The sequence below is a fragment of the Nycticebus coucang genome, chromosome 8, assembly GCF_027406575.1.
Source record: "Nycticebus coucang isolate mNycCou1 chromosome 8, mNycCou1.pri, whole genome shotgun sequence".
NCBI lineage: Eukaryota > Metazoa > Chordata > Mammalia > Primates > Lorisidae > Nycticebus > Nycticebus coucang.
Window position 1 is genome coordinate 23,717,240 of NC_069787.1, and position 12,063 is coordinate 23,729,302.

General features: G+C 45.7%; 1 pseudogene; it reads left to right on the top strand.

The window, feature by feature from the left end:
* Positions 1-1,519: 1,519 nt before the first annotated feature.
* Positions 1,520-4,323, top strand: LOC128591297 (phosphatidate phosphatase LPIN2-like; annotated as a pseudogene).
* The last annotated feature ends 7,740 nt before the right edge of the window (positions 4,324-12,063 follow it).

Here is a 12,063-nt window from a genome sequence, read left to right on the forward strand (position 1 = left end):
AGTCAGAATTAGTGAGGCTGAAAAACAAACACAGAGGCTTGCCCAGGAAAGCCCCGACACAGTGATACCAATGTTGCAATATCCAGAGGACAGCTTTCTCAGTTAGCGGGTGGGCAGCTGGGAAGCAGCAGAGAAAGAGTGAGCCGAAGTCAACCAGAGAAGCTGTGGAATCCACAGAGGCTTGTAATTTACCTTCCACTTGGGGTTATCTGTGGACTCCAGCTCTATGTATATCCTGTAACCCGTGGTTGATAAACCCGCACGGGTAGGGAAGGGAGGAGAGAGACAGAGCTCCTGACAGTTTAGGGATCAAACACACTGAAATCGGGAATCAGGACGCCATAAAGACAAGGCCACCAAGCCTCCTTCAACACACAGAAAAAGGTGGCCTGGTTTGAGAGTCCCCTGTCCTGGAGGAACCCTCTCAGCCTTCCCTGGCTTCCCTCTGCCCAGGTCCCAGGGTTCATGCCCTCTAGGCCTGCAGGTCATTGTTGTTCCCTGTTACAGCTGTCTCCAGGGCTGCTCATAGTAGTCTGGTGTTGCTATTGCATTTAAGTCCCAATTTGACTAAGACTCTTGGCAACAATGACACTGGAACCTCTGGGGTAAGCAGAAATTGGTGGCTTACTAACATTCCTTCCCAACTACATGATAACCTGTGTGTGGGTACTTCTGGTGGGGCACCCATGAATGCCACAGCTACACAAGAGGACGACAGGGGTCACCAAAGGTTTTTATCATGAAATAGGTGGCTCCCAAATCAATTGGAAAAAGTTTGCTTAACAGCCACATCCAGGGTTACCCAGGGTTCTTGGATGAGAGTGATCCAGTATGGAACCCTGCCACTTTAGGCCTGGTTGTTTATGACCATAGCCACCAGGATTTGGACGCTCCCCCCCAAACCCTTGGCCTCCCCGTGATCAAGGGACACTCCGTGCCCAATAACCAGGATGTCCCCATTTGGGACATGGCCACCAGTGTTTCATGGCTTTTCCCTCCTCACCTTTGGTTCCTCTGGGGCTGGCATGACACTCTCTTTAAAAGGGTTCAGGTTTCCCTCGAGGGTGGCAGGTCTTTCCACCATCGCCACGGCACCTTGGAGTGAGTGTCTGCAGAGGACATTGCTACAAAAGCCACCCCCAAAAGCTGGCTTTTTGGCGCTCCCCTGTGTTACATATCCTGGTTGTTGGGGACAGTAGAGGCCACTGACAGTAGCTGGGACATATCTGAGAGCCCAAGGCCAACGTCTGGATTTCCCTATGGGTTATCATAGTCAGAGGTGTCAATCGTGTGTTAATCACTATTTCTGCCTCAGCTGATCTGGGTCCATGTTGTCCACCTTCTGACAGCTTCAGTGATTCTTTCTCTACACATTGCTGGGCTTTCCTCCTTTCCCTGAACCCTTCTGTTAATTTGGAAAAGTTGGGTGGTTGTACCTGAATAGCTTCCATATCCTTATAAAACACACTAACACGGCCGCTACCGCCTCGCCCGCTGCTGCTGCCGCTGGGTCCCATTCATGAGGGTCGCTCAGCTCAGCTGTGGCCCAGGTGGCTCCCCAGACAGCGGTGGCGGTGGGAGCCGGGCCTCGCATGCGGACCCCGGCAGAGCCGTCCCCTCGGCCAGCCGCCCTCCCAGCGGTTCCTCGCTGCCGCTGTCCAGTAGCCGCCTCCCCATGGCTGCCTGCAGGCCAGGAGCGGAGCCTCTGTGGTCTCAAACAGTTAATTATGTGGGACAGCTGGCGGGGCAGGTGATTGTCACCCTGAAGGAACTCTACAAGGGCATTGACCAGGCCCCCCTCTCTGGGGGTATCGATGTCATCATGGTGCAGCAGCAGGACGGCACCTATCACTGTCCGCCTTTCCGCCTTCGGTTTGGGAAGCTGGGAGTCCTGAGATCCAAAGAGAACGTGATGGATACAGGAATCCGTGGCAATGCAGTGGAGCTTCACATGAAGCTGGGTGACAATGGAGAAGCTTTCTTTGTGGAGGAGACTGAAGAGGAACGTGAAAAGCTTCCTGCTTACCTCGGCACCTCGCCAATTCCCACCGAAGATCAAGTCTTTAAAGATATTGACACCCCTTTGATGAAATCGGGTGGAGATGAAAAACAGTCCCAGAGTCCAGACGGCTCACACATCTTGGAAACAGAGACAGTTTTCACCCCGAGTTCTGTGAAAAAGGAAAAACGAAGGAGAAAGAAATGCAAACCGGACAGGAAGAAGGAAGAGCAGGCTGCTTCTCCCGCTGCTGAGACACGTGTGACGTGGGCGGGAGCTCTGAAGACGACAAGGGCTCCCAGTCAGCAACGGGATCTTCAAATGCTTCCTGCAAGGAGGAAGAATACAAGGAGCCAGAGCTGGAGGTGAAACCCACTGAGAGCCTGCTCAGATCAGAGTCTCACTGGAGAGGACGTGGGGAGGATTTCCAGAATCCACCAAGGTCAGCAAAAGAGAAAGAGCTGACTATCATCCCAGGACGGCTACAATCACACCATCGGAAGATACCCATTTTCAGGTAATTCCCAGTGAGGACAGCCTCGTCAGTGAAGTTGAGAAGGATGCTTCCATCGAAGACACTGTCCTATAGTGAAACCCAAGCCCAGAGCCCTGTGTAAGCAGTTGAGTGACACAGCTCCCACCGCAGAGCTCCTCCAGCCTCTGGAGAGTCCCCAGATTCCATCTCTGTTAGATGTGGACCACCTTCCCAGCCCATCCTCAGCAGAGGCTGCCTCAGAATCCAAACCAGCAGCTAAAGTTGACTCACCGTCAAATGAGCAAGGTATCCACAAGAGAAGCCAGCACCAGGGACCTGACGATATTTACCCTGATGACCTAAAGGCTCTAGAACCTGAAGGTGCAGCTCTCTATTTCCCTAAAAGTGAATCAGATCCCAGTTCCAGGCAGTGGCCCGAGTCTGACACGCTCTCTGGCTCCCAGTCGCCACAGTCTGTGAGAGGTGCAGCTGCTGATAGTGGCACTGGGTGCCTCTCAGATTCTGCCATGGACTTGCCAGATGTCACCCTCTCCCTGTGCGGGGACCTCAGTGAGAACAGAGAAGTTTGCAAAGAAAACTTCATGGAACATATCATTACTTATCATGAATTTGCAGAAAACCCTGGACTCATAGACAATCCTAACCTTGTCATACAGATATATAATCGTTAGTGTCACTGGGCATTGGCTGCTCCCATGACCCTCAGCTCACAAGTGTTTCAGAAGAGTCTGCCTAAGGCCACAGTCGAGCCCTGTGTGAAAGACAAGATGCCAAAGAAATCCGGTCGCTGGTGGTTTTGGCGTAAGAGAGAAAGCATGACCAAAGAGCTGCCAGAAGCCAAGGAGGGAAAATCGGAGGTGCCGCCAATCCGTGACCAGCCGTCAAGTGCAAAGGAGCCGGCAAGTGTCAGGCCAGCAAAGGATGACTCCTCGAGTGATGAGGGGTCGCCAAAGCTTGAAGAATCAATCCAAGTGGACCCCATTCCCATGGAGCTCCTGAGCCATGGCAGCACAACTTGGTATAAGAAGTCCCTCCAGCTCTCCTCAGACCAGATCACAAAACTGAAGCTCCAGGATGGCCCAGACGATACTGTGTTTAGTATCACAACCCAGCATCGAGGGACCGCCGCTGTGCCGGGACCGTTTACCTGTGGAACTGGAATGACAAGATCATCACTTCTGATATCGATGGAACAATAACCACGTCCGATGCTTTGGGACAGATTCTCCCACAGCTGGGTAAAGACTGGACTCCTCAGGGCAGAGCAAAGCTCTACCATTCTATCGATGAGAATGGCCACAAGTTTCTGTACTGTTCAGCCCGTGCCATGGGCATGGCTGACATGACCCGTGGGTATCTGCACTGAGTCAATGACAAGGGCACAATCTTGCCCCGCGGCCCTCTGATGCTGTCCCCCAGCAGCTTATTCTCCGCCTTCCACAGAGAAGTGATAGAAAAGAAACCAGAGAAGTTCAAAATCGAGTGTCTAAATGACATTAAGAAGCTGTTTGCTCCATCCGAGCAGCCCTTCTATGCTGCCTTTGGAAACCGTCCAAATGATGTCTATGCTTACACACAAGTTGGAGTTCCAGACTGTAGAATGTTCTCTGTGAACTCCAAGGGTGAATTAATACAAGAAAGGACCAAAGGAAACGAGTCCTCATACCACGGGCTGAGTGAGCTTGTGGAGCACGTGTTCCCACTTCTCAGCAAGGTACCGAATGCCGCCTTCCCCTGCCCGGAGTTCAGCTCCTTCTGCGACTGGTGAGACCCGATCCCTGAAGTGGAACTGGATGACTTGGCCCGAGATGGCACCTCCACTGGGTAGGTAGGGCTCAGTCACTCGTCCCACAGCAAGGGAAGGTGACCAGCCCTTCTGCCAACCTCGGACACCAGCTTTCCCAAGCACGACCTTGGGCTCCTGAAGCTGGCGCTGCTGTCCTTTGCCTTCCCAAGCTGGCTGCTCGGACCCTGCAGGTCTGCAGCTAAGCGCCCAGAGGGACCAGGGAAGAGCTCAGGCCAGGGCTGGAGGCTGTGCTTCCTACCTCGCAGGCTGCACACATACTTTGTCGAGTTGTGTGCGGGGTGCTCCTTCCATCACATAATTTAAAAGGAGTGGACCATAACATTACACAACGTAGACTGTTACAATTTCCATGGGGCATCTGAGCTGGTTTCTCTCTGTAACCAGGGCTTTCTTCAGAGGCTCAGGCCCTCCTCTGAACTGCAACAGGTCCAGGTAGTGATGTTGGCTAAGACTGTGCACATTTCCCCTTTGGGCGCCTCACTTCCTGCTGTACTGGACAGGACTGACGCTTGGGTGGGCCAACTTGGGCAGGACCCCCAGGACCCTGCCCCAGAGCCACTGAGCCCAGCCCCGCAGATGTGGGCTTCTGGAGGAGAAAATCCCCCTAGATCAGCGGTTCTCAACCTGTGGGTCACAACCCACAGGAACTGTATTAAAGGGCCACAGCATTAGGAAGGTTGAGAACCACTGCCCTAGACGGTCTTCTCATGAGTCTTCCCCACAGTGAGAGACCTTTAAGTTATTTTTCACATCTAACCAGAAGAACAGAATTGCAGACATCAAATACAGAACAGATCTGTATTTGATGTCTGCCAATTAAAGCATCAATAGTGGAAAGTTAGGTTTTAAAACAAACAAACAAAAAAACCCCAATAACTTTATTTTCAAGGAGGCCCTGGAAATAAATGCACATACAGTTGCATTGGTCCTGGGAAGAGTGCTGTTTCCTTCTGCCAGTTGCCTGGCCTAGATGGGCCTTTGGGTGTCTTGCTTTGGGACAGGATTACTAAAATTCTATGGTCCAGATTTGTCAGGAAAGCACAGTGAAGTTTGCTTGAAAGCATTAGGTTTTGACATTTGGAATCATCCCCCTGGAATAAAGCCCAAAGTAAGCTGTGCAAGAGGGGTCTTGGAGAGTCCTGTTAGCCTACCATCCCTCAGCAGTGTTCCCTCCAGCCAGGTATTCCTGTGGTTGGTGCTGTTGAGGCCACCCTGTGAGACCCATGAGGGTGTGGGATGCCCACGTGTTCTCACTAAAATGTGCACAGCAGCTCCACTTATTAGCTCATTTATTTATTATAATGAGCTCATATCAAATGTCCAAACAGATGGCACCAGGGGAGGGTTGTGTGCTGTCCTCCCCTCTGAGCATTTGCAGCTACTGCAATATTGACACCAAGAGAACTGCAAGAGTGGAGACTTTTTAGGGGACCAGAAATGGCACCAGGTCATAGTCACCATGGTGAGAGCACAGGAGGTCAAGGCTCCTGAGCAGAGGGGCTGCAGATACAGACTGATGCCGTTAGGAAGGTTTCACGTCTATTCCATGTACCTCTGCAGTCGTATGGGGCTGGTGGTCTTGTTTTAGGTCTTGATCTATAAAGGGGGTAGGGGAGGTTATTTTTCCAGATTGGAGAGTTGAAAGTCCTCGATGACTGATTGCAGCCGTTTTTTCCTAGCACTGGTGGGTGCATAGATGACATTGAAATGCCTTGAGCACAATTCCCAGGGGCCAAACCTGGGAGCCACATGTGTCCAGAGAAGGGACAACACAAGCTTTCTCTGGTGCAAAACTTGCCCTTCTTAAAGTAGTTCATAAGACTGTTTAATCGGTTTATTTATGTATAGTAGGTTAGGGAGCCTGGGTTATGTTTATATGAAGTTCTACCCAGTTAGTGAATTAAAATTTTAGCAGAGCAGCCATGTAGCCACTTCATTCCATAGACGCCGTCCCCATGTCCTCTTGACTGCCCTCTGTTTAGAGGAAGAACGAGAGCTTTATGTGCTTAACCTGAGCTTAGTAGGACTTCTTTGCATATGGGTGGTATTAAAAATTTTAATATACATCTTTAGTTCTTTTTAGGTTGTCCTTTAAAGAGTTTTTGACTAGGGTGTTTCTTTTTCTTGACAAACTCTTTGAACACGTGGCCTTGTTAGAGGCTCCAGCCTAGGACATTGGTCCTGGCCCTGTGTTGAGGGTGGCTGGCCCCTGTGTCCCAGTGTCCATTAGCACTAGACTTGGTTGCTGCAGATTGATCCAGTGGGTACATAGGCTGATTAATATGAGTCATTTTTCTTGTTTAAAGGAGTCCTTCTTGCTGAAAGTAGATGATGACTTTGGCTGTAATGTTATGAAAGTATTAAGTTTGTGCTGAAAATCCGTTGTCATTTGGTACAAATGACATTTGTTCTTTCTGTGAAAGAGAGATGCCCTCGAGTGCGTTTGTCCACAAACCCTTAGGATGGTGAACTGAAGCATCGCCCTCACTGTCCACAGTGACAGTGATGTCACAGGGAGATGGTAGGCAGGTTGGCTCTTCATCATTCTAGCGGATGTTCCTTCGGCAAACCAAACCCTTCTCCTCTTTAGAGTGCAATCTGAATCTAGTTTTCCCTTTGATGTCCCTGTGTGGAAAGCTCATCCTGCCAACTCTGGCCCTTGCCAGGCTGTGCAAGGTGCACGTGTGGACCTAGAGTATGCAGGCAGCCTCCATGTTTGAGTACTATGTTGTGCTGTGTTTGAAAACATCTGCATAGTTTTCAACTGGAAAAAGAAAACAGCTTATGTGTGTACTGCCCTAAAATGAAAGATGCTAAAAATCACGGGGAGAACAGCTGAGGAACAAAGCTGACTGAGTGACTGAGAGGTGCCCTGCCCCTGGACAGCCCACTCCACTGTCCGGCCGCATGAGTGCCCTGGCAAGACCTTTTATGGAAACAACGGGTAGAGAGGAGTCACCTTTTTCACTTTTTGCAGGTTGGTGACAACAGTCTCTTCCAGAGAATTTTATCTTATCATCCTATGTATTCTGGGAAGCTGTGTTTTTCCCCATTTTTTGAGCTTGCCGGGTTTAATAAAACTGGTTAAAAATTGAGTTTTTTTCTTCAATTCTTCTTTCCAGGTGACAACTTTTTATTTTTTGTTCAGTTTAAAGGTAAACAATGGAGGGAAAACCTTGCTCTTTTAATTCAATAATTATGTTCAGCCTATGATGAGAAGAATTTGATGATTAGACAGCAAAGTCACTAATAAATTTTAAGTTATCAGAAATTAATTATAAACATCAGTACAGTACTCTTAGTTATGGTAAAGACAATTGTCTTAAGTTGAAAAAAAAAATACTAGCATGTGGTTACAGAGATGGGATCCCCTTTGACCAAGTTGGCGATTCCACCCTGGACCTCCTTGAACTGTTTGATTTACAAGTAGGAGCTTTGACTAGGGCATGGAGTCAGTCCCCTTAGACCTGACCAGCTGTCCAAATCCTGTTTCTCTCATCTACAAACATCAATGTGAGAGTAAGACACACACATCATTTCAGGTCAAATCAAAAACAATAGCCAGATATTCACATTCCTCTGTGAATTTCCCAGGGTCAGCAGAGAAATTCCCTAACTCTACTTTATACATCTTGACATTGCCCATTGAAAATAGAACATGAACCCTCACAGGCTGTTCTGTGGCTGCTGATACTTCCTGCAAAGGACATATAGAAGGGAAGTTAGGATGCAGAAGGGGACCTAAGAGAAGGGGTGGGATCCTGTGCTGATGGGGCTGAAGCTCCTCTAGGATGAAGCAACAGCCACGGTCCTGATCACTGCCTCAAAGTCTCAGCCCTTTTCAAAGTCAAAGAGGCATTTGGATCTCTCCCTGTCCCAACATTTTCCCACACAAGAGTCACAATATTGGGTTTTATCCCTCAGGCCCCAACTTCCTACTAATAAAAATAAAAATAAAAAAGAGAGGGGGAAAAAAAACCAGAAAAACAAACAAGCAACCAAACAAATTCCACAGTGGTGAAAGAATTAAAAATGTCCACTGGACTTCCGACAATCATGACACCCGAAACACAACCAGACTTATCAATTCTCTCAATTCATGTGAATGGTTTAAATTGTCCTCTAAAAAGGCAGAGGCTGACTGACAGGATCCATAAATGCAGACCAGATATCTCCTGTATACAAGAAGCTCACCTCACCTGAAAGGATAAAAATAGGCTCAGGGTGAAGGGATGGACTTGTATAATACAGGCAAATGGAAACCAGAAAAAAGCAGGGGTTGTAATTTTAGTAACAGATACAATTGGCTTTAAACCAACAAACATAAAGATAAGAAAGATCGCTACATATTTCTCAAGGCAAACAACCAACATGAAGAGATTTCTATCATTAACAATTACACCCTAACAGAATACTCCTGATTTTGTAACGCAGACCCTAATGGATATGAACAACTCGATATCTTCCTGCACTGAAATAGTTGGAGATTTTTTTTTTTTTTTTGTAGAGACAGAGTCTCACTTTACTGCCCTCGGTAGAGTGCCGTGGCATCACACGGCTCACAGCAACCTCCAGCTCTTGGGCTTATGTGATTCTCTTGCCTCAGCCTCCCAAGAAGCTGGGATTACAGGTGCCCGCCACAAGGCCCAGCTATTTTTTTTGTTGCAGTTCGGCCTGGGCTGGGTTTGAACCCACCACCCTCGGTATATGGGGCCGGCGCCCTACTCACTGAGCCACAGGTGCTGCCCCGTAGTTGGAGATTTTGATACCCCTTTGACAGTTTTGGATAGATCCTCCAAGAAGAAACTGAACAATGCAGTATTAGACTTAAACCTGACCCTAGAGCAATTGGACTTTACAGACCTCTACAGAACATCTCACCCTAATAAAACTGAATATACATTTTTCTCATCAGCCCATGGGTCATCCTCTAAAATAGATCATGTCCTAGGACACAAGTCTAACCTCAACAAATTGAATAGTGTAGAAATTATTCCTTGTATCTTCTTGGACCACCATGGAATAAAAGTGGAACACGACAGCAACAGGAATATTCGTACTCAAACAAAGTCATGGAAGCTAAATAATCTTGGGCTGAATGATAGCTGGGTCAAAGATGAGATTAAGAAGGAAATCACCAAGTTTCTGGAACAAAATGATAATGAAGACACAAATTATCAAAACCTGAGGGATACTGCAAAGGTAGTCCTAAGAGGGAAATTTATGGCATTGGAAGCCTTCAATCAAGAAAACAGAAAGAGATGAAGCCAACAACTTAATGGATCATCACAAGCAACTGGAAAAAGAAGAGTATTCCAACCCCAAACCTGGCAGAAGAAAAGAAATAACCAAGATAAGGGCAGAATTAAATGAAATTGAAAACAAAAAATCATTCAGAAGATCAATGAAACAAAAAGTTGTTTTTTTGAAAAGATTAACAAAACTGATAAACCTTTGGCCAACCTAAACAGAAACAGAAAAGTAAAATCTCTAATATCGTCTATCATAAACAATAAAGGAGAAATAACAACAGACATCTCAGAAATTCAAAAAATCCTCAATGATTACTACAAAAATCTCTATTCCCAGAAATATGAAAAACTGAGGCAAATGGACCAATACCTGGAGGCACACCACGTTCCTAGACCCAAACAAAGAATTAGAAATCTTGAATAGACCTATATCAATCACTGAAATAGCATCAACAATATGAAATCTCCCCAAAAAAGATAAGTCCAGGACCAGATGGCTTCACATCTGAATTCTATCAAACCTTTCAAGAGGAACTAGTACCTATTTTATATCTCCTCCTCCAAAGATGAAAAAGAAGGATTACTTCCCAACAAATTCTGTGAAGCAAATATCACCCTAATCCCCAAGCCAGGAAAAGATCCAACAAAGAAGGAGAGTTATAGACCAATATCATTAATGAATATTGATGCAAAAATATTCAATAAGATCTTAGCAAATGGAATTTAACAATACATCAGAAAAATTATGATCAAGTTGGTTTTATCCCGGTGTTTCAATGTTGGTTCAACATACATCAATCTATAAACATAATACATCACATCAATAAAATAAAAAACAAAGACCATATGATTCTCTCAATTGATGCAGAAAAAAAACTTTGATAATATCTAGCATCCTTCCATGATCAGAACACTTAAGACAATAGGCATAGAAGGGACATTCCTTAAACTGCTAGAGGCCATCTACAGCCAACCCACAGCCAATATTATATTGAATGGTCTAAAATTGAAAACATTTCCACTCAGATCAGGAACAAGGCAAGGATGTCCACTGTCTCCACTGCTATTCAACATAGTAATGGAAGTCTTAACCATCTCAATCAGGCAAGAGAAGGCAATCAAGGGTATCCAAATAGGGTCAGAGGAGATCAAACTCTCACTCTTCGCTGATGATATGATCCTATACCTGGAAAATCCCAGGGACTCAACTTCAAAACTCTTAGAAGTGATCAAGGAATGCAGCACCGTCTCAGGATACAAGATCAATAATTACAAGTCAGTAGCTTTTATATATGCCAACAATAGTCAAGCTGAACATATAGTCAAGGACTCTACTCCTTTTACAGTAGTGCCAAAGAAGATGAAATATCTGGAATTTACCTAACAAAGGACATGAAAGATCTCTATAAAGAGAATTGCGAAACTCTGAGAAAAGAAATAGCTGAAGATGTTAACAAATGGAAAATTAGGAGTGGTGCCTGTGGCTCAAAGGAGTAGGGCGCCAGCCCCATATACCAGAGGTGGCAGGTTCAAACCCAGCCCCAGCCAAAACAAGCAAACAAAAATGAATAAGTATACCATGCTCATGGCTGGGAAGAATCAACATTAGTAAAATGTCCATACTACCCCAAAGCAATCTACAGATTTAATGCAATCCCTATTAAAGCACCATTGTCATATTTTAAAGAACTTGAAAATGTAGTACTTCCTCTTATATGGAATCAGAAAAAAAAAAACTTGAATAGCAAATACAGTACTCAGAAATAAGAATAAATCAGGAGGTATCATATTACCAGACTTCAGGCTATGCTATAAATCTATAATGATCAAAACAGCATGGTACTGGCACAAAAACAGGGAGGTAGATTTTTGTGATAGCATAGAGAACCAAGAGATGAACCCAATTACTTATCATCATTTGATCTTCGACAAGCCTATCAAAAAATTTTCAGTGGAGGAAAGACTCCCTATTTAAGGAATGGTGCTGGGTAAACTGGCTGGTGACCTGTAGAAGACTGAAAATGGACCCCCACCTTTCACCATTAACAAAAATTGATTCTCACTGGATAAAAGATTTAAACTATAAAAGATGAAACTATAAAAATACTAGAAGAGAGTGCATGAAAACACTTGAAGAAATTGGCCTGGGAGAATATTTTATGAGGAGGACCCCCCAGGTAATTGAAGCAACACCAAAAATCCATGACTGGGATCTGATCAAACTCAAAAGCTTTTGCACAGCCAAGAGCACAGTAAGTAAAGCAAACAGATGACCTTCAGAATGGGAGAAGATTTTTGCAGGTTATGCTTCCAACAAAGGTCTGATAACTAGAATCTACAGAGAACTCAAACTCATCAATAAGAAAAGAATAAATAACCCCATTTCTATGTGGGCAAGAGACTTGAACAGAAACTTCTTTGATGAAGACAGGTGCATGGCCTACAAACACATGAAAAAAATGCTCATCATCCTTAATCATCAGAGAAATGCAAATCAAAACCACTTTGA